The sequence below is a fragment of the Pteropus medius genome, unplaced genomic scaffold (assembly GCF_902729225.1).
Source record: "Pteropus medius unplaced genomic scaffold, Ma_sr-lr_union100, whole genome shotgun sequence".
Taxonomy (NCBI): Eukaryota; Metazoa; Chordata; class Mammalia; order Chiroptera; family Pteropodidae; genus Pteropus; species Pteropus medius.
In genome coordinates this window covers 45,036-69,252 of record NW_024348527.1, presented here as the reverse complement: position 1 = coordinate 69,252, position 24,217 = coordinate 45,036, and the positions used below count along the sequence as shown (strand labels likewise).

At 36.7% G+C, this 24,217-nt stretch overlaps 1 protein-coding gene across 4 annotated transcripts in view; it reads left to right on the top strand.

Annotated features, from left to right (window-relative positions):
• The first annotated feature begins 2,096 nt into the window (after positions 1-2,096).
• Positions 2,097-24,217, top strand: part of LOC120616361 (long-chain-fatty-acid--CoA ligase 4-like) — a 66,370-nt gene continuing 44,249 nt past the window's right edge. For 2 of the 4 annotated variants that reach the window (XM_039879689.1, XM_039879687.1), the window contains exon 1: positions 2,105-2,291. The gene's annotated coding sequence lies outside the window, so the exon portion shown is untranslated. Of the gene's footprint in view, positions 2,292-24,217 lie in introns of all 4 variants that reach the window. The other 2 variants (XM_039879686.1, XM_039879690.1) reach the window with 2 other exon arrangements.

Here is a 24,217-nt window from a genome sequence, read left to right as displayed (position 1 = left end):
GGTGATAAAGGTAGCCAGAACTATCAGCATTAATGAATAGCTTAAGTGTTAAAGATCTTGAAAATTCAAGTAGATTCTTGATCTGATAAATATATTTATATTTATATTATACACACATGCATACACATAGGCATGTATGTACACAAATTTATACATACAAACAGAAATTGATGGCTTCAGGCTCTTTATACCTTGTAGAGTTGGAGGACCTTCAGTAAGCTGAGGACTCAGTGTTCAGAGGAAATTACCCTATTGAAAAAGTCTGGGCTAAGTGACTGACAGTAAAGGACTTACTCTTTAATTACAATTTCTTTTTCATCTTGGTCCAATAGATTGATTTATGTGCTACACTGGGTCTGTACTGTGTCTGTGTTTTAATCCCACAACTAGACACTAAGTTTGTTGTAGATAGGGGTCATCATTTCTTCTATTTCACTTGGTTAACCCTACTATAGATGACAGTGCTCTGTGTGGTAAGTCCACATTTAACTTCATTAATAAGTTCTACAATTTTAAGCAAAACGACATACATAAGGAAACCAATTTTACCCTAGGCTAATTGATATAAACAAGAGTTAAGTTCTTACGGCATCTCATCAACTTTATAACAAAATGACGTTGAACAAATGATGTTATTTGAGGACCTGCTGTACAGTCGGTACCCAGTGAATAATATAGCTGCCAAATGGTTACTTATTTCTGGCATTACAACGAGATCTTATAAAATAAACATGACAATTAAATTTGTTGTTTGAAGTCCTGAACTTTCTAGGTCAATCGAAAAAGGAGGTTACAGGATTGTCAGAGCAATAATTATATAAGTGGGTTGGACACTGGATGAGTTATCCCACTTCAGAGTGGTAACATACAAAATCTATAATAACTCCATGCTCTCTAATTGTGAGCCTCTAACCACCTATAGTGTCCCCTGGAATGATTATTAAAAATTCAAATTGCTTAGCCCCACACAGATCTGAATCACAATACCTGGAGGTTGTAGCTACAGGTACCCATATTTTAACAAGCACTTCAGATGATTCAGATGCAAACTAAAGCCTAAGAAGACTGTAGCCAGTAATCCAAGGTGGTGAGACACACACACACACACACACACACACACACATGTTGTTACTTCCTGTAATTCTACAGGAAAATGAAAAATAGCAAGTGAAATGAAATGTCCATTACTAGCAGGAAGAGGAGGAAGAGGAAGCTAAGTCCTCCATTATGCATCAGGGAACTGGAAGGATACGGGCGCTTTCTTTCTTTTGGTGATATATTCTTGGCAGTTCTTCATGGCTCAGTTGCAATTATGGTCTGTCTCTTTTAAAATCCAGAGACTGTTTGATGTAATTTTATTTTTAACAGCAATTTCTTGAACCTCTCGGAAACGGTGTTTGTAGGACTGGGCCCATAAGCAACCATCAGGGCCAGTAAGATGTCACAGTGCTGCGGTGACTTTTTCTTATCAGTTGTGGGCTCTCTTGCCATTACACCATCGTGGATATGGAAAGCATAAAGCGAAAACCCTGCATCCTTGTGATATTTCATAAGCGGGAGGAGGCAGGGGTCTCAGGAGGCAGAGGCAAGGTAAATGAAGATAGAGGCATCAGCTCAGGCTTGGAGGTGCAAGATGTCTTTAAACAGAGAATGTCGAGATCTCCCCGCGAGGGAAGGACAGTGAAGTCCAAAGATGAATATCTTTAAAGGGCGGCTGGAAGATGACCTGAGGGGAACTTTTATCCCGAGAAGCCATCCCAGGTGCAGGCGTGGGCCGTTCTGCACCTAGTTGAAATCAGATAAGCACACGGACCTTGAAAAATCTGGATAACACAGCCAGCCAGGGCAACAGCAGCGGCTCGGAAGCCGCAGCTAGACCCTGCGGCGAGCCAGCGGGGAGCCGTTAGCCCAACCCGCTCCCCCGCTGCACCCCTCCCCTGCCGCTCGAGGCCCGCTCGGCCCCGCCTTTTCGGCTGACGTCCGGGGCGAGCAGAGGCGGGCGCGTGGGTGGGCCGAGCCGGGGGCCGCCAGCGATTCGGCCGGCTCAGCCACACCACCGTGCGCCCCCACTCCGCCCGCCCCTCCGGGCGCGTCTTTTCCGGGCTCGCGCTGCGCGGCTCTTCGCCCCGCCTCTGCTGGTAGTTGAGGAGCGCGCTCGACGCTGCGGCTTTTCTCAGGCCTCCACGCCGCACCCCTCCTCGCCCTAGCGCTAGCGGGCACGCGGCTGCCTACCGCCAACTTCCAAAGGGCAGGCGCCTGCGGCTGTGAGAACGTCGTGGGCAGCACCTCCGGTGAGTAAACCCCGCTGGTGAGGCTGCGGCCCCAGCGCCCCTGCCCTGTGGCTGCTTCGACCCCATCTCCAGCGGCGCCACTGTCCCACACCTGCGCCCCGAGGCAGTTGAGAGGACTGACGTTCCCGTTCTCAGAATCGGCTCTATTTCTTCTTGAGACCGAATGATCTACCCGCTCCCTCCCCCGGGGCCAGGAAGATCCCCGAGTTCTCTGTATCTACCCTTTTACTAAGTCTGGGGTTCTCGCCTGGCCTGCCTCTTCCTGCCGCTCACCATCTTCCAAAGGCCAAAAACATCTTCCTAATCAGGGTACTACCCTTTTACCATGACCTTTTCCAAAGGAGCACATCAAGTGCTTGCCAGACTCCCCCAGCGACCTTTAGGGCGCCCCTAAACCTCAACTCCATTTTTGTCCTCTTTGGGTCGCTGTATATCCGAGGGTTAGCGGGTCTCTCTGGCACTAGAAGCATCCGCCCTTCCAATGTGAGGGATGCCCTGGCTTTCGATATCTTCTTAGCTTCCGCATCTTTAGGTATATTATAAAACAGCTGTATTTTAGCAGAAGCATGCTCGTATTTTTTTCCTGTTCTTTCCATCCATAACCCTCTCCTCAGCGGGCGTTTTATATTTAGCATTAGCTTTATTCACTTCCTCTTCCTCTTGTTTCAGTGCCATACAGAAAGAACTGTGGCTGATGTCTATAGCACATAGAAAAATCGAGGAGAATATGATTCATTGCCTAACCCCTATCAAGGGGTTACATATTTTAAATAAGACGTCATTTCTCCTCTTCACTCCAGCATCTCCTCCTTCAAAGGCATTTCTTTCACCCTCTGGTAATGAATTTGCTCTATTCGATCTTTTGACCTTAAAAAAAAATCAATCACCGTTCTAAGGAACGACGGTGAGATGCAGGATAAAGGCAAAATGGCATTTAAATCAATCTCTTTGAAAAAGTAAACAGCCTGTTTTATGGGCTAATGGTTTAATCAACACCTCGATTTCCTCAGTTACAAGAATGAGGATGTTGAACCTAAGGTTCCTTTTAGTGTTTTCATTCTAGGACCTCTAAATTCATGCTTTAGTAACGTGTTGCTGCATAACGGAGATTTAACTTGATTAAAGCTTCATTTCCCAGTAGTCGCTCGTCACTTTAGTTTTTCTTTAATTTTGCCTTTAACAATAGTTTTAACTATCCTCGATAAATAAGACTGTATGCAAGTGGAGATTCAAGTACAGTACTGACAATTATCGTATCAATCAAAATTTTAATAGTGTAAGGCTTCTTCCTTGAATTTTAAAATAGCTCATGTTTTCCATTGAAGCTGCTAAAGTGTAAGAGAATTAATGTCCTCTAAGAATTAATGTCCTCTCTGCCATTTAGATGGAGGATGAAACATTAAACTGTTAGTATAGCACTTACACCATAGAATAAAGTACCTTATTGTTCTGATCTGAGAAGTAATTTGACACCAAAAAGTCCTTAAAGGTGTAATGCAACAATGAAAAGCTTCAGGGTTTTTCCCCCCTAAAAACTCCCTATTTAAAAAAAATAAGTGATTCAGATTAAGATTTTTTGTTTTGTCTAGGGGTGGGATGTGTGGAGAAAGGAGAGTCTTGCCCAATTCAGTGAGAAGAGAAATTTATTGGGACTCTGGAGAGTCTCAGATTCAGTTCCAACTCTAGCTAATTGTATAACTTTGGACAAGTTACTTTACCTCTCTTAGTTTTTGCATCCCTAAAAGAAAAGTGTCTTGATGGTTGACAGAATGATCCATAAGTCCCCCAATTTGAATTCTTTGTTCTTATACAGAAAAAGTAGATACATAATGTATCTATCTGATGCAATTTACATTAAGGCGGTGCCATACATCCTTAGTTATACCAGTTGTTTAGAAAAATGTTTCCCAAGATCTGTATATACTAGTTCCACTCTATATACGTATAATTCTTAATTCATCCTTATCAAAATGAATTATACTATATGTAGAAGTCTATAAATTGGGAAGCATTTTATAAAAGTCAGGTATTGTTAACTTCTGACTGCTAGTGAAATGTGTGCGTACCACACTTTTTTAACATTAATAGCTTTTAGAAATTTGTAACAGAATGTGTAAGAACTGCCTTGTAACTGTAATTGACTAGGAACTTTAAAAGAATATGCAGACATCTCATTTATTCATTCATTGTTCATTCAGTATATCCTGTTCCTTCTCTTATTTTGTGCCAGGCCACCAGTGTATGATGGTTAAGACGGTCCCTACCCTATGAGTCTATAGTCTGGGATGGTGATGATGGTGGCGAGGATTGTGGAGAAATAGATGTATGTACAGTTTAGTTTTATTAACAACAGTCAAATCAGGGACATAAAATCGGGACGTTGGAGCTCTACACAGGAGGAGGAGGCGGCGATTGTATTAATTGTAGCATGTAGATTCTCTTCTTGGCATTCTTTTTTTTTTTTTCCTTGACTTTCAATTGCTGAGATTTTAGCAAAAATAAAAACTTTATTTTTCCACTTCTGCCACTGGCTGGTCTTATATACTCTTTTTCTTTTTTCCTCTTTTGTCTTTATTTTGAGATAGTCATAGCTTCTCATACATTTGTAAGAGATAATACCTTTTATCTAATTTTCCCCAATGGTAACATCTTGCGTACTGTGGTATAATATCACAATAAGGAAATTCAAATAGATTCAATCAATACAGCTGATTCAAAGATCAGCAGTTTTATATGCACTCACTTGCATATGTGTATTTAGTTCTGTGCAGTGTTACCACATGTAAATTCATGTAACAACCACCACCACAGTCAAGCTACAGAACAATTCCATCACCCTTTTATAGTCACAGCCATCTCCTTCCCTTACCACTGGCAACCACTAACCTGTTTTCCATACCTATAATTTTGCCATTTCGAGAATGCTATATAGATGGCATCATACGGTATGTAACTTTTGGGGATTGGCTTTTTTCCCCCCACTCAGCATAATTTCCTGGAGATTCATACAGGGCATGTGTCTTATATCGATAGTTCTTTTTCATTGCTGAGTCATATTCCATGGTGTTGGGTGCATAGTTTGTTTAACTATTCACTCCTTGAAGGACATCTGGCTGTTTCCCGTTTTTTGTTTTTTTTTTTAACCTATTATGTATGAATAAAGTTGTGAACAATCATGTACTGGTTTTTGTGTGAACATAAATTTCCATTTCTCTGGGATAAATGCCCAAGAATGCAATTACTGGTTGTATGGTAATTGCATGTTTAGTTTAATAGGAAACTGCCAAACTTTTCCAGAGTGACTTGCTATTTTCCATTCCCACTGGCAACGTATGAATATTCCTTATCCTTGCCAGTATTTGATGGTGTTACTTTTTTTTTTTTTAATTTTAGCCATTCTGATAAGTGTCTGGGGAATATCTTGTTATAGTTTTAATTTGTATTTCCCCGATGGCTAATGATGTTGATCATCTTTTCATGTGCTCATTTGCCATCTCTGTATCCTCTTAAGTGAAATGTATGATAGTGTCTTTTGTCAATTTTCTAGTTGGATTTTTTTTACTTGTTTATTTCTGAGAGTTCTTTATATATTCTAAATACTAATCCTTTGTTGATAAGTGGTTTGCAAATATATTACCCAAGTCTGTAGCTTGTCTTTTCATCCTCTTCACAGGGAATTGAAGAAAGTAGGCCTCATCAGTTTTTCCTTTTGTCAGTTGTGCCTTTGGTGTCAAGGGGTCTTGTGTACATTTGTTATTTAATTTATTCCTCACTGTTCTATATAACATCCAGTATTTCTATAAGTACTGTGAACATTTTCTTATAGCAATCCTGTAGCTCAAATGTATTCTGCGAACGAGTGCTCTTGATGGCTTAGAGTGTAAATATGTACTCATCCATGCTCCCACTATATTAAAATGGCTGTCATTCTTTTCTGCCTTAAAAATATAATTTCTGTCCTACAAGAGAATCAAGTGAAATGTTAAATTTAATATTTTAAAATTAAATAGGCACACGATGTGCCAAGGAGGTTTTTGGTTTCACTTTCTAAATTAAAAATATTTTGGCAAAACTGTAAAGTGTGTGGTTTTTTTTTTAAGTCAAGGTTTCTGGTAAATCCAAAGAAAACATTTATGTTCTCATCTAAATGTACTTTGGAAGTTTACTTCTGAATTTTGAGTATTGAAGTTGCAAATCATGACCATGGACTTAGTAGGCTTTTTATACTCACTTTTGATTATCAGAACAATAAATAAAAAAACTATTGAATTTGTACGTCTAGACTGCATATCTTCCTTTTATAGTAGCTACTTCATGTTCACTTTAATTCTTTTAAAATAACATTAGCTTTAAGGAGACTTGCAATTTTATATTTTAAAAAATGTATGTGCTCATGTTATGAGAACTTAACAGGGAAAGCTTAGTGATTAATTTTGAGAGTATGCATTCCTGTAAGGTGTTACTGAAATGATTACTTGTTCTGTCGGTGTCACCATATTCGCTCCAATAAGTGTACAGCTAGAGTAGTGGATTCCTATTTGAGAAAGGTCAATCACTGGTATAAGGCCAGGCAGGGGCCCCCAACCACTGGGTCATGGACCAGTATCCTGGCCTAGTAGGAACTGAGCCACACAGCAGGAGGTGAGTAGTGGGCAGCAAGCCAAGCTTCATTTGCATTTGTAGCCGCTCCCCAGCACTAGCATCACTGCCTCAGCTCCACCTCAGATCATCAGGCATTAGATAGGAGCACCAGTCCTTGGTGCCAAAAAGGTTGGAGACCGCTGGTGTAAGGTAAGGGCTGACAAATAACTGCCAATGACCAAATTCTGCCCACCACCTACCTTTTTTTGTAAACAAATGAAAAGACAACAACAAAACTTCTGTTGTAACACAGCCACATCCATTCATTTATGTATTGTCTGGCTGCGTTCAAAATACGTCAGAGTTGAAACAGAGAACTTATGGCCCTAAAAGCCTATTTAGTTTCTGGTCCTTTATAGAAAAAGTTTGCTCGGAAACACAACAACCTTATAAATTATTGAGTATTTTATGAAGGAAATTTAATAAAATTTACCTTGGTTTTTAGTACCTTTTAGTTATATTTCCATGGGAAATTGTTGGGAATTGTGTATTCATTTTCTTTACTAAGTCCACTAGTGTTGGTCCAGGAGCAGCATTAAGAAATGGATGGAGAGTTGGGTTGATTTTGTTGTTATTAACTGTGGGCTATTTCAATATGAATGTAAATTTACAGGTATGGCAACTAGTGAGATTCAGAAAGAGGCCTATGCAGTCCTAATGTCCTTTGGTGATTCTGTTGTGAGTCATAGTGGCAGTGCTGTTGCCTCTGCTCTCAAAACTGCTTGCTATGTGATTTTTAAATACATAATAACTTGAGCCTATCAAGCTGAGCTTAGACCGTTGGTTTATTATCCTCACACAGCTTCCTTTTGTAATTTAGAAGTTGATAGACATTTTAGTTCTTTTAAATGTCCTGTGTATGATGTTGAAAATGGAAATTGAGTTAGGACAGTTGGCTATACATTTAGAAAGAAATAGATTCCCACTTCACATCATACACAGAAATAAATTAAGGATATATTTTAAAAATCTAAGCATATATTAAAAAAAAACTTCTGGAAAGCATATGACAATCATAACAGTTAAAAAGGCAAAGACAGACGGTGAAATAACTTCTACATACGCAGTAGATTTAATTGACGTCCATTAAACTGACTCACCACATTAAATGATGCTCTTTATTTACTTTGCAAAATACACTGTGCATTGAACACTTGCTGTTAGTAAGTTGGTTTCCAGTATGCCAGTATGCTTGTGTACCCATCAATAGAAGAGATACTCTTATTACTGAACCTGTATACGCTGGTCGTTCTTGTTTTTGTAAATATGTAATTTATTTCCACATTTTGCAATGTGATAAAATATGAATAGTGAAGGATTGAAGTTCTTACTGAAAATTTACAGATGAAATGAAATGAGGGCTGAGATTTACTTCAAGTGTAGCACATGTGGATAATTTTTGAAGCTGGATGATAGTTATATTAGGTTAAAATTTTAAATACAAAACATTGAGTGCTTTGGAAAGAGTTGATGAAAGCAAGTTACTACTATCTAATTAGGATAAGACAACAGTAAAAGATTTGTATAAAATCTAAAAGGATTCTTCACTCATAGTGCTTTGCAAGTGTCTTTTAAGTTCTTCGAAGTTCTACATTGTCTAAGAATTCAGTTTAAATTTCTTTACAAATAGTGGGCCTAGAGTTTAAGGGTTTTTGGCCTCTTGGCCCTATATCAAAAGTTTGATGAATGGATGTACATTTACTACTGATAAAATGAAATGAAGATAAAATGAAATGTTTGTCATGTGCATATTTTTATGATTGTTCACCTTAATTGACCTTTTCAATGAACTAATCAACTGTTCCAAATAGCATTAGATTAAAAGGCTTCTATATAATATCTATTATATACAAAGAGATCTGACAAATCAATAAGAAAAAAGGCACCCATTAGAAAAAGTGGAAGAGGGTTATGAATTGGTACTTCCCAGAAAAAAAATAAAAATGATGAATAAAAAAGAAATGATGCTCAAATTCACTCTAGTAATTAGGGAAATGAAAACCATTGTTAAAGAGCAAAATTCAACCGAGTAAATTTGATGCTCCAGTTTGCTTTAGTAAGTAATTCATGAATCGGGCAACATTCTCCTAGTAACTAGCAGGGTACTCCAAGGAGTTGCACAAAATGGGAAGTTTTTATAAGAAGAAGGGTATGGCAAGGGTGTTATTAGTAAAAGAAAAGAAAGGATTCTTTTTAGGCCAGGTCATATTCTTTTTTGGGGGGGAAATGGAATGGCAGGGGCTTAATCATACAGATTACCTCACTGGTATTGGTCAGGAAATTCCAGACTGATTGCTTTAAAATTCCATTCCTGGGAGAAACTGAAACTGCAATTAGGTTAGTTATTAAGTTTTGGTTTGGTGACATGGCTTAGCTAAAGTGACTCCATTTTGACTGCTCTTTTTTTTAAAAACACCATTTTTGCCAAATACAATGGCAAAAGCTAATAATGTCCACTTTTAGAAAGAAATGGTCACTGTCATACGCTGTTAGAGTGCAAATTGTATAACTTTTTGATAAAGAATATCAGAATCCTCTCATGTTTACATGTACATATATTTAGACCCAGCAATTCTGTTAGGAGACTATTCTAGGAAAATATCTGTACACGTGTATAAAGGTATTTATAAGACTGCACTGCATTGAAACAAGTCATAACCATGAAAACTTGGCAGCAACCTAAATGTCCATCAATAGGGGAATGATTTAAAAAGTAATGTGCTATTCTGTGGAATACCATAGAGCTTTTAAAGGAAAGAAACCCTTTTGACTTATATTTAAAATGACATAGGAGTTCCAAAGTATGTTGTTAAAGGGATGAGGGACGGGAGAGGGAATTATAGAACCATCCATATACCATTATTCCACTTAGCTTAAAAAAAAACAAAAGACCTTTACTATGTATATAGATAATACAAAAAGGTTTAATTGATACCACAAGTAGTTATCTCTAGAGGAAAAGGGAGTGGTGTTAGAGGACGGCCGAAAAGGGATACTTTTACTTTTAGCCCTATGCAATTATACAGTGTATTTCTAAATTTATGATTACTATTTTGTTAGTAACTATACAGGTTAATATGAAACATACACTGGAGGATATTTGCAATGTAATTCTTTCATTGTACATTATATCATGACACTGCTAGAAATGTAGTGCCTCATATTTAGCACTTATTTTTTTAAATTAAAATTATTGGGGTAACATTGACTAACAAAATCAAATAAGTTTCAAGTGTATCATTCAACAATAAGTTGTATATATATTGCATTGTGTTCACCACCCAGAGTTAGATTTCCTTCCGTCACCAAATATTTGACCCCTTTCACCCCTATCTACCTCCCACCTCTCCCCCTTCCCTCTGATAACCACATGATCCAACAGTCCCTCTTCTGGATATTTACCCAAAAAACCTGAAAACATTTATCTGCAAAGATACATGCACCCTGATGTTCATAGCAGCATTATTCACGGTGGCCAGGACATGGAAACAACCAAAGTGTCCATTGATAGATGATTGGATAAAGAAGATGTACATATATACAATAGAATATTACTCAACTATAAGAAGAGATGAAATACTGCCACTTGTGACAACATGGGTGAGTCTTAAGATGATCATGATGAGCAAAATACAGTCTGACAGAAAGTTGAAAACCCCATGAAATCATGTATTTATGGGATATAAAACTGAAAGCAACAAACATGACAGTTATTTTTTAAATAATTTTCTCCCTTTGCTAAAGTATTATTTGTATTTTCTAAATTTTCTACACTGAAAATATAAGTATAAAGAAGAATAAAAAGACTGTAATCCTGTACCCAGAGAGATCTCTTGTCAACTTTGGGTATACATGGGTATACACCCATTTGTGTACACACATGTATGGATATTTGTATGTACATATATACATTTGTGCATGCACATGAGCAAATATAAGTATCTTTTTACAAAAATGGATTTTTTCTGCACATATCAATTTCTAATTTACTTCATTTAACTTAACACTATATTGTGAGCATCTTTCACGATCGGGAACTCTGAAAAAGACACCTTCGTGGGAAAAGAACAACACAGTGCCATGTAAATATAGTATTCTATTCTAGTTAAAATAACTGGTTTCTAGGACAAACTGTATAATCTTTTAGAAAAAATTCATGGTCACCAAAAGTAAATGACCAAGGAATTTTTAAATCCTCAATGTCGAACCACTTCCGTTCTGATCTTATTTTAACTATGGACATGTTATTTAAATTGTAGTTACTAGTAATGATGTATAAGTGCAATGCATTAAAATGTCATTAGGAATCTTTTTTTGGGGGGAGGGTGGAGTTTGGTTTTAATGAAGATTTCAAAACTGGGCTTGAACAGTTTTATTGGTTTAAGGAAAAACCAACTGCTCTAATTTTCGATAAAGGTGTGAGCATATTTGTATTCTTTTACAACTTATAAAAAATCTAGGTATCTGTAGCAACGTGAATCTTTGTGATATCTCAGTCTATAGTATATAAAATGGGATATTATGAGAACTGTGTTGGAGAACCAGCTTTGATTTGGACAAGTATGTATGTATTCTGCTCTCTCATGTCTAGAAGCATTAATTAAGCACATCTGCTGAAGGCTCAGTATAAAATCTTCAGTTTTATGCTGAGGGTCTTAGAGGTGAAATATCTTACTTTACACTGAAGACTTTTGATACTTTAATCATTTCCCATGAATTCAGTACAGTATTTTACAAAAGAGTCTACTATGTAGACAGTGGTGTTAATGTGAAGGCCAGTTTAGCTGCTCATGTTTTTGTTACAGAGATTAAAACAGTATCTCATTTCTCCAGTGCCGTGCATCTTGGCTTTTTTGGAATTGATTTCTCAGCATGAAGACTTTTCTATCTAAGATACTGTCAAATTACCAGGTTTTACCGGGGAGTCAGGATAGAGGTTCCCTATTTCTCACTTGATTAATGAGAAGGGCATGTGAGAGTAGACTATTAGATGTTGAAAACATTATGAAGTTAATTCAGTGGAAGGCATGGTGAAGTACCTATTTTATGTATTCTGCTTATTACCTTCTATATCTGCTTAAAGTATTTTAATACTATAAAAAAGTAATGATAGGGTTTCAAAGGACTTGGGGTACCTAAGTGATGAGTCATCTAAGAAAACCTGGAGAAATGGGCAGAGCTGCTACAGCTGAGATGGTTATCAGTCATTATGCTCAGAATACAGGTTTTCCCAGATATCCAAAAGTAAAGCATTCCTATGAAACCTTTCCTAAGCTGAAATGGCGTAAAATGAAGAAGCTATTTTAGGACACATCTTGCTAATAGATGTACAAAATAAATCGAGATAAAGCACACATGCTTACAGATCCAGTTCAAAGTTAGGAAGGCTTAATGCTGAGATGCTGAGTGGAGTTTCTGGGAAGGAGCAGTCTTACTACTGGGGGGTCTGTGCTGCCACTGTAAGAGCTCACTGCAAAACAAACGCTGAACACTGTTTTTGCTTTTCACCCTTTTTCAGAAAAGCAAAAATCCTCTTTGGATTTCTTTTTGTTAGCAAAAACAGGTACTAATGTAGATCTTTTGTAAAAATGAAGTGGCATAAAGCGAACTTTCGAAAAATGGGGGACACCTGCATGTTAGTCATTTCTGCTTCTCAAATGAACTGAAAGCTGAAAACTTTCAAACAGGAAACAGGAACTCGGTGAATGAGCTTAAAATTCAGGCGTGGCTTTGAAAACAGAAGACAGAAGTAGCACTAATATCTCATGGGATTTATCCAAGTAAAAAGATTCTATGTTCCACTTGACCACTGAAGATACTAAGTTGAGAAGTAGCTTAAAAGAATAGTTAACAAATCATAACTTGATGGAGGGGTAGAACTATGCAGAACTAGCTATAAACAATTGTCAGATGAATGTGTTTCAGACAAATAGAGTAGAAAAAATAGACCAGGGATAATGGTATTCTTACACTTGGAACCACAGAAATCTTCAGTATTTGGTCATGTACAAGGTTAGTGTAGAATGGTTTAATATAAAATATTTGGAATTCTCTCTGTGCCTAGGCTGTTCTCCACAGGAGTAGGTTAGAATTACTGTGGAGCAAGTAGTTTCCATAAACTAGAAAAAGCAAGGCTCAGGCTCACTGTTGGTGAATTATAGGAACCTGCAGATGGGAGGCTATGTAGTGTTTATTTCCCCTAATAGAAAGAAATGTCATAGTATATTCATTCAAATATAGTTACAGGCTACAGATTTTTAAGTAAAATGTCTGAATTTGTAAGGATGTTATACAACTGGAATTTTCCAACCAAAAATTTTAGATTTCTTTACCTAGATTTTGTTTTTAGTGTCAAGCGTGGAGGTTGGGCATTTTATGTTTGTAATTTATATACATTTACATTAATTTTAATACTCTTTTGACCACCAAGAGATTGCTGAGTATTAAAATGTTTGTTGGGGAGTAGCTTTCTTTAGGAAGTATCCCCTAAGGAATTTACTTCTTTACAGGTGGTATCTTTTAAAGTAGTTTTAGAAGAGACAACTGCAAAATAGAAACCTTCATGGTGAATCCCCCACCTCCTTTTTATTCCTGTTTTGAAATGGAGTTTCCCCGACATCACATTTCAGCATTTCTTTTGGGATTGAGTGGGTAGAGTTGAATGAGGGATGATTCTTAACCCCGGGAGTACCAAGTATTCAGTGGGGATAAAAAGCCACCTGCACCAGCCCTGCTAGCTGTCTTGAATCCTAACTCAGTGGGGCTTCACTTGTAGCTGCAGTAAGCATTAAGTGCTCTACAAATGTGGCACCTCCGGCCCTTGGGAGAACGTTCCAGTGCTCAGAAAGCCCCCAAACCCCTGTCTTATCTCATCGGTACCCTGCCTGTATGCCATTGTTCTTTAGTTACATGAAATGTTGATGTGGAGTGATTGGCCTGTGATTGCAATGATAACCTTTGGTAAAATGAGAGATTTGTTCTAACACAATTTTCAGACAGCTGATCTTTTCCTCAAAAGCCCCGAACCCTAAAAATGTAGTTTATTTGTAAGCCTCTTTATGGAGAAAGTTCTTGTTTTCAGTCTTGTTTGTAGTTCACCTCAATTGAAGAAGACTGTTGACCACTTCCCTTCTGCTTTTGTTTGAAGGGTCATGTTGCATAAGGCACTGGTGCCAGGAAAGAGGAGGTGGAAGCTATACTAGGGCATTACTGAAGGAGGAGAAGGAGGTCTATAGTCAGTGTACCTTGAGTTTTGAAAACCAGGAATCTCTACTTAAGTTTGTACTTTAGAGACAATTTTAAAAAAGCAAGTTATAGTCTATGGAGTTCCTTAAGCTAAGTATATAGCAGTTCCTCAAATAGCATCATTTAGTTCAGTGTCCTTCCATTATAATATCGTGACTTGCTGGAGGAACTTAACTCTTGTTTCTATCAATCAGCCTATGATAACATTGGTTTCCTTATAATGGGGTTTTGTTTAAAGTTGCAGAACCTATCAACTCATGTTAAATGAGTACTTACTGTATACAGTGATAGGCCCTGCAGTATTTAATGATATCACAATCTCTAGTGGAAGTTGCAATAGAGTCAAAGCTCCACTTGTATTTCTCAAAGCTGTGATTATTATAAACCATATATATGTTACTTTAATGATTTTAATGAGATGCATTCTACTCATTTTGAAGCAGCTCGTTTTGGTTGAAAGAATTGTTTTTCAACCTAGAGTCGATTTCTCTAATTTTATATCATTCCTAGCTAATGTAACACTAAGGTCAATTTATTTATCCATTCTCTTCTTGAGGTCAAAACATTTTCTCATGAGATCATTTCTTTTGCATTGGGAGGAGTGATTAAGAATTATTTTAGGATGGAGTTTGGTACTTGGCCAGATCTCGGGCTGTGTCCTGCTATTGCAAGACTTTTTTTTTTTCTTTCTTTCTTTAAACTTTTTCTTGCTTTTACCAGCACTGCCCTATTGTCGTTGAAAGATCAGAATGTTTGCTTGGGCTTGGTACCAGGTGCCAAACCTCAGTGCCTTTCCCTTCTACTTTCAGGCGTAGCAGCCCTGGAAACCATGAGATGGGGGTGTTGGAAGCATTTCGATAATACTTTAAGACACTGTCACATAACTATAAGACCTCAAGATATATGGAAAAAGAGAAAACTTTGTTTTTAAAACTTCCTTTGTGTTGACCTTGGTTTTGCTTTTGAAAAGTAAGCAGATTGTCCCATATGTCTGAGACAGCAAACCACCTTCTTTTACTGCTGCTCACATTGGTTGCAGATGATTCAAGGAGGAAAGAACTATAACCTAGTTTAAAAATGATATATTTTAGATTAAATATTCATAGAAATAACTGCAAAGAAATGTACTAAAGGCAAATTACATTGTAGATGCAGCAGAACTTAAATGCTTTAGAGATAAATGGGCAATATCTACTAGTAGGAAATATCAACACTTTTGAAACTGTAGCAGGTTTCTTGGCTGACCTTTGTATGGGAATATACAGTCCCCCTTCCTTAAACAGTAGTTCGTTGAGGGGAGAAAGACTCCTGCTCCGCTTTGGAGTTTTTAGTACTCTGGTACTTCTCTTTAAATCTGTTCTTGAAATTCTTGTTTTGGATCTCATCCTATGCAAAAGTGCCTTATAGTCAGGCATTTAAAATATTTAAGTAATGAAACCTACAAGTAACAAAACCTCCATTGGGTGTGTTTCACAGTGGCACTAACCTATTCCAAATTTTACACACGCCAGAATAGTAGTATAATCAGAAGGCAGCATTGTTTATAACAGCTGATAGTAGTCCACAGATGAAATTGATCGAGTCATTTTAGTTTTCTGATTGTGTTTTTTAGCTCTGAATTTTCTTTCCTTTATCCCTTTTCAGAACTTCCTTTTTCATTCTTTGGCTCTACATGCTTTTCCTTGTCCCTGTAGTCGAAGGAATTTTTTAAAAAAAATCCATGTTTAGGCAAGCTAGCTGATACCTAAGCAGTAATAGGTATAACCGGATAATCCCAGAAGGTAGCTATTATCTTTGGCTTTCTAAGAAGTATATACTTGTCTGGTTGGACTTATAGGGTTCAGGGTTGCCTCATGGGTGACCCCCTTTTCCTATTCTACCTATGTGTCTGCTCTTTGTGTTAGTCTGATGTCTACTTGAAATGTTACCCATCGAAGAGTAAGCTCCACAAGTATGGGGCATAATAAATGCTTACTGAATATTTCTTAAACAAATGCATGTGCGTTTACTTACAACTGCCCAGGATTTGGGAAACTAGATTTTAAAAAAATATACTGCAAAGGAAAAGGGTTGTTACTAGCTATCCTTATTTTTAATTCTTTCCTGTTATTTTGGTAGTTAGTCTTCAGCAATAATGTTTACAAACCCAAAGAAAATAGAAACTTAACCATTTTTTTCTGCTGCAGTGAGTCTATGCCCAATGGGGGATAGGCATTGCTTTCATTTCAGAAAGGCCATATTATGTAATAGTCTTTACAATTTTCTGTTGTCATGCTAGCATGCATAGTGATTTACTACCAAAGAAGTTTTATTACAACATATACTTGTTTACATGTAGGACTCTCGACCAAATGGATTTTTCTAGATTTTTAAAGTATGATCTTAATTCATGGCCTACTTTTTAAAATAAATGTTTCATTTTGAAAGAATTTGAAGACTTACAGCAAATTTGTAAAGACTGTCCAGTTGTCCTATATATCTTAACCTAGCTTCCTCGGTGTTAACATTTTATATAACATAACATTGGTGCAATACTTTTAATTAAACTATAGAATTTATTTGGATTTCTCTATTTTTTTCCTACCAAAATCTTTTTTTTTCCTATTCCAGGATCCAAAACTGTTATACATTTTTATTTTAGAAAATACGTGCAGATAAAAAGACAAAACAAAGTGCAGGTGATCCTCTTACCCTGAGACAACTATGGAAATTTTTAATGTAGATCCTTCTATATTTTTTTCTATGGAGAATATAAATCCATTCTCCAAAAACTATTTGAATTTTCATAAAAGACAGGTTTCAAATGTGTTTAATATACTGTTTTGTAATTTGCTTTTTTATACTTGAAATGACATTTACTGTTTTGTGAATTTTTCCCCATTTCAACTATTTTTAATGTAGTTATAATTTAATCTATTCCCTATCCTTAGATATTTTATTGTTTCCATTTGTTTGCTTAGTTAATTCTTCATGACTTAAGGCCAGAACTGTACATGTGTTCTCAACCTTTTTCCCCCTGACAAACCTGAGAAATATGACATACTCTTATTAGTAACGGTGGCTCAATAAGTCAGTGATTCTAAACATGTATGTATTAAGTTGAACCATTTGAAATTATTGGTTTTTGTATGTTAACAGATTTTTGAATATTGGCGATTTTATATGGTTCAACCTAATAGTTTGAAAAAGCTTTCTAGAAAATCCCTGGCCTCTCACTCTACTGAGAATTTCTGCATGTTAGAATGGTGAACTGACTCTGAAACATGTTGGCCATGCAAAAATGTTGACAAATTCACCTTCCAGGTGGCTCAGATAAACACAACGTCTTTAAGACCTATGCCCATGTCAACGACGTATGCAGAGAACTTGAACTCCAGCAAATTGCACCTGCCCATCATTATATTTAAAATAGACTTCTGAGTATTCAACCTAAACTCTGCAAGATAGCTCTGTCTCCTGGTTCCTTATCTGTATGGGATAACTAGGGGCACTGGTGCCACCCTGTGGTACTTTATAGACAAGCAGCTGATGTTGCTGGACTACTCTCTCCAACGTACCAAATACTTTCACTTCTTTTCCTTTTATGCTCTTCTGTGTTCATGGTCTCACCTTCCTTTTCTTCTCCCTACCTGTGCCAATGGCACTGTGGGTTTCATTTAGCTATACTAGCTATGCAGTTTTGCTCTGATACCCTTAAATAAAAGCTTTTGAATATGAGACATGAATAAGTGCGAACACATTGGCCAGACTGCTATTCGCTCTGCTATGAAGTCACAATTTCTACTCAAAATGGGTGTAATGATTTTACTCTGTCAGAATATGGCACTTCTTGTCTTTAATTTCAAGCTTCTCAATCTATGAGAGGAAGCACTCCTATATAGCTCAGATATGAAGAGGCATAAATTTCTACCTACAGTGAAATATTTAACTCAGAAGTCATTCTTTGGTTTCCTTTCTCCTTAGTATGACTCGTTATTTCATTCTGTGTTCATTCAAGAATTATTTAGTAAGTACCTACTGTGTACCTGTGCTGTGCTAGGTTCTGGGGATTATAGTGGTGATCAGGTCACATCTGCCCTGATGTGACCTGATCACCACTATACTTGTTTAGGGGCTTATAACCCAGCAGGTGAACAGAAACTCGAACAAGTTGAAGTGCTGTATTATATGGATGCTTGGAGAGAAAATAGCAGAGGCACCTGACATAACATGGAAAGGTCAAGGAAGGGTTTTTAGAAGTGTCATTTAAAGTGAGACCTAAAAGAAGCCAGGGAAAGGGAGAAGAGGATGTTCTTGGCAGAGAGGAAAGCATGTGCCAGTTGCAGAGGTGAGAGATTAAATTTGGTGCTTTTGAGAAACTAAAAGTTGTTTATTATGGCTGGAGTTGTGAGAGCAACTTATTTAAGCCTCACAACAGTCTCTGTAGGTAGTATTATTATTCTCTCCACTTTAGAGTTGTGGTCAATGAGGCAAAGAGGTTAAATAACTTGTCTGACTGGGGTCACCCAACTGTAGGACATGGCATAGTCAGGAATTGGACCCAGGCCATCTGGCTCCAAATATTGGCTCCTAACTACCACTGGAGACTGCCTCTCAGCGGGGCATTGTGTTATGCTCAAGCTTCATTGACCACCTCTTTCGCCTTCCATGAAGCATAACATCTTATCCTGTTAATCTGTGGTCTTTTTTGTTTCCTGACGGGGCCAAGTTCAATAACATCTTTCTCAGTAAACTGTAATAGGCACAGAATATTCCAAGAGCCATAACTTATAAATATGAGAAAAATTCCTTAAGCTTATAGCATCTAGGTTAGCCCCAAAACTCTGGTTTGCTTTATTCTTTTATCACTGATTGGAAATTAAATATATCACTTGATACACAACTCTTAGAGTTGCTAACCCATATTTACCAGAAAATCATAGATGAGAAGTTATAAGTTACAGTATCCTCCAAAAAAGAAAAATGACTAAAAAAGTAAAATATGTATTTCTCTGTAAGGCTAGATTTTTTTTTTTGATGGCTTAAGTTAACTTAGTCATGTTTTTTTCTCTGACCTTCAAAGTTGGTTAAAGGGTAAATACAACTTCTTAAATAGGACTACAGTTTTTAACCCATTTCCAGTTTGCCCTGAGAATACTTGCCAGCAGCCCTTGTGGCTGTAGTGTTTACCCCGAGATAACTCACATAAAAGCGAGATATCTCACTTTTATTATTATTTTAGCATCGCTCTAGTATATCAATAATCTTTGGAAACAAATGGTCTGATTCTATTTATAGCATTTCTTTTTTAGTAGTGATATTTCCATTTACAAAATACAGTAATTCTCGATTGCTGAAAATGTCAAATCGTAGAAAACAGCATTCCTGCACGTGATGTTAACATCGTTCTCCAACAGTTGTTAGCCAAAGATTCATTTGATGAATTTGATTTATGTATACATTTAGGATTAAAGACAGATTCTGTCTAGAAATAGCTCCAAGAACAGTTTTTATATTTTCACATGGAAAACAAGTCAGATTTGTTTCAGCCTCAAAGAGCATATTTATGTAAAATTAATGCTGGCAATGAGCTGCACTTTTTTTTTTCCCCCTAAACAGGAAATGAGTTAAAAGTCATACAAATCAAAAACCTATACATGGACATGCTTTCTTATGGTGGATCTGATTTATCTTTTATGTACCCAAAATACAAGTGTGTGTTGTGTAAGATGAGGAATTGACTTCAGTTTGAAGTTATCAGTTAAGGTTATAATCTAGGTTTTAGAAGTTGGATATTCAGTTGTACATAAACTGTTCAAGCTTGTCATAATTTGATATTGGAAGTGGAATTAGGTAGTATGTGTGTGTGTGTGTATGTATGTAGCAAATTATATGTGTATGTATAATAGCTGGGGTTGTTACTTTCATTTACTCTATCCACATTTGTATGACACAATGGGTTGGCTTCTGCTGGTATAGCCACCCATTTCTTACCTTGTTCTCTAATGGGACCAGGAGTTGAGTTAACACTAGAGATGTTCACAAAAAAAAAAAGTTCTTGTGAGGGGACTCTGATAATACTTATGCTGGGACAATAGGTGTAAATCAGGGGATAGACCTTGGCAAGCTGTGAAAATGATCACTCTCATTTTAACCAACTCATACAGGGATCGAAATTGTGGACCTAGCTTCAAAAGCATTGGCTCAATCCAAGTGAGTTAACCAGCAGCCACAGATAGATTTCCCTTTACTTTGAAGTAAAAATATTAATTTTCTTCGTAGTACTGTATATTGCAGTGGAATTCTATGTGTAGTAGCTATATAATTTTTATAATTGTTAGTGTCGTGAACTCTGTGTTGGTAGGCCCTGAGGTTATTAGAGGACACATTCGAAGCTGTGTAGACCTTATAGAAAGTGAGATTACTTAATGATCTGTTGCCCAAAACGTTTTGAAATGAAAACTTTGAGGGAAAGAAAATGATTCAGCCTTTTCAGTCTCCTTCTTCTTTTAGAAGTTAGCTCATACACATTTGTAATGTGATCTCACAGTTGATTGTAATGTCTGAAGCAAGATGGTTTTAGGTAAGACGATATCTTCTGAAGTTTGAGTAGTTGGTCCAGAATTCAGGTTGTAAACAAGAGGGTACTGATGGAGAACTAATTTCTGAAATCCCCTCCCTTCATAATCCGTCTCTCATCTCCCAAATGGAAAGCAAAGAAGCCTTTTGGCTTCTGATACCTTTTCCGGTGGCAGGCCTCACTTTCCCCAAGGGGGCTGATTCTGGTCAGCTGAGAAACATTTTCTGTTTGGAACAAAAAAGTACAAGTATGACATATGGTACCTGTTAGATCTTATTCAGATATCATCTAGCATTTGAGTTCCTGTTTAATAGGATAAGCAAGTAAAACTCTGGGCTTTAAATTATCTTTCCGTCTATGCAGAACTCCTCATGATTGGCTGGCTGTTTGGTATTGTCTAATGACTTGCTAGTAATAGTCCATTTTTGTTAGTCACAGTTTGACATAGGGGACCGCAAGGACACTTAGCTTTCAGGAAACATTTAACATTGTGGTTATGGTAAGAAAAAATAAACTTCATTTTATTTAGCTTCATAAATTATAGTACATGAGCAAAAAATGTTTATTTTTCTTTTAGTTTAAAAGCAGAAGTGTCCAGTCTTCTTTCCATAGCAGTTGAACTCAACTTGTGGCTCCTTTTATGGTATTACTTTGCCACTCGAGTAGAGCCAAGCATTGTCACTTATCAACATACGCATACACACACTAGAGTTAATTGAAAGACTTCTGCGATATTTTCTATTCATTTATTAAATGATAAAAGTAACATATTCCCTGTAGAAGTTTTAGACAATTTAAGAAAAATATAAAGAGAAAACTAAAGATCACCTATAATTCTACAACCCAGAGATGAACATTTTGGCTTGTAGCCTGCATATATTTGAGTAACCTGCTATTGAGCTTTAACTTTCAGCTTAAACTAATTTCACTTCATATATTTTGAACATTTTCTCACATCCTTAAATATTCTTTGACAGTGCTACATTTGATGACTGTAGTATTTAATTATGTGGATACATTATTATTTTACCAGTTTCTTTTGGGCACTTAAAGTTATTTCTAGTTTTTCTGTTATTTATATCACAGTGATGACTATTGTCTACATTTTTGTGTGTGTATCTCTGATTATTTCCTTAGGATATTCCTAGAAGTAGAAAGTGAAATTACTAGGTTATGAAGTATGACTTAAGGCCTCTTGATGCATATTGCCAAATTGCTTTCTGTAAAGCTTGTATCAGTGTACACTTCTGTCAACAGTATATAAAATGTTTTTTGTATGCATTTGACAGCACTGAGTAATTTCTTTATTCTTAATTGTCACTACTTTTGATGAAACCCCAGTACATTGTTGCCTGTTTTAGTAAATAAATATTATTCCTGGCAGAAATGAAAGTGGAAATATAATATTATAAACAGTAGTACTACAAGGAACTGGTGGCCCCATATACTATAAGAAATATCAAAACAGGCCATATTTTAGCTATAAGAATCTGTGTTTCTAAAAATACATTTTTCCTTTATCAATCTTAGCTTTAATATAGGGGAAAGTGCTGATTTTTTTCTCCTAAAATTATTGCTCCATGGATGCTTATTGTTCATTATGTTAGTCCTTTCTGTGCATACATTTATTAAGACTCATATTTTGTATTCTTTAAAAACAAAATATAACTTTTGTCAAAAATTGCACAGAATTTCTGAAAGTTTTGATTGTTCACACAACAGTATTTCTGGTCAAGATCACGTAGAGTAACAAGTGCTTTTTTTCAAGTGTTGTTCATGCCTGTCGTATTTTAATGAAAGTCTTGTAAATTCAGAACCATCCATGTATCAACATACTTCTTGAATAAGCTTGAAAGGAAGAGATTTGGTAAGTCCAGTGCTTGATATTATGCAATCTATTTGTCCAAAATACTTAAAAATCAGTATTGTAAGATTGTTGGTTCTGATTCAAGAATTACCAGTGTGACAGCAATTTTCCCCTATTCAAACTCCTCCCTTCCCCAGTAGTTGTTTCATAATAGTCAAGCTATGTCTTATCTTAGGCAGACATTACAAATAGGATTTATCGATGTTTGTGACTTTGTCTTATTTAAATGCGACAGAAATATTGAGAGTTTTTAAAGAGAAAGTGTTTTTTAATCTCTTGATACTGTTGTTAATTTAATCCTAGATAACCAAAAGGATAGGAATAGTGTACTTTTTTATCGTTTTCTAATATTCTGACATTCATCTTAAGAATAAAACTAATCAATGCTAATTAGAAAGAAATTCTTAATTTTATCATATAAGGAAGAACATAAGATGCTTTTCTAATGTTCTAGAAAGTAGACACTATTTTAGCTCCTATAGCCATTTGTAGGGGAGAGGGAGAAGAGTTTCTTTTTAGAGACTAGTTCACTAGTCATTTTAGAGCCTATTTTAGCTCTGAAAGCCTACAATTGTATAAGTAAGGAGCGGAATTAATTTGCTTGTAGTTTATCTTCCTGCCCCAGGTGAAATCTGGTACTTACATTGTAGGTTAGGTATTTTTATTTTTATACACCTACAATTTACATATATGAGCGTGTATATATGTATATGTATGTATATGTATATAATTTGCCATACTTTAGTAAAACTTATCAATAAAAGGTTGCCGCCACCAATCTAATGCTAGTAGTAATTCCCATTCTGGATTGCAGAAAGAAGAGAAACTTTATTCAGATGAATGGTTTACAAACTGAGAAAACCCATCTTCTGGTGGAAACTGAAAGTGTGCTCCATCGAGAAGACAAAAGGGAGGCTGCCTTGTATAGACAAAGTTTCTGCCCTGGTTTCCTGATGAATCCATTTTTATGCAAATGCAGAATCCAAATTTGTACAGTTTGATTGGTCCAAATAGCACTGTCCTGATTGGCTGGCTTCATGCCTAGTGATTGATTGTTATGGAGCTCCTCCGATTTGTCAATATACATGCAAATGAGGATATAGCTGTGCAGTTCTGATTGGACAGGGCAATTCTCAGTCATATTGGTCAAAAGACAGTGCTAGGAGCTCCCTTATAAGGGTTGACTCAAAAGGCAGGATCGCAGTGTAGCAGGCTGGCTGCTTAGTTTGTGGCTTTCCCCTGAAATGCAGAGTGCATGAGATGCTTCTGCCTGCAATGGCTGCTAAACTACGTTTATGAATTTGGGGCCAGTTAACCATGAAGAATCCTTTTTGGCAGATATATTCCTTCTTGAGGTTCACAAACATGTGTGTGTGTGTGTGTGTGTGTGTGTGTGTGTGTGTGTGTGTGTGTGTGTGTGTGTGTGTGTGTGTGTGTGTGTGTGTTTATAATACTAATTATAGGGGGAGAAGTTATATAACAAAATGGATGATAACAGAATTCTTAGCTAGAAGTTGGAGTATTTCTCTTGGCATTCAGACTATCTCTGTCTTTGAGCTTGGGTAAAAGCAATGGGTATAGTATTAATTACCCCCAGAATACTGCAGATTTTAC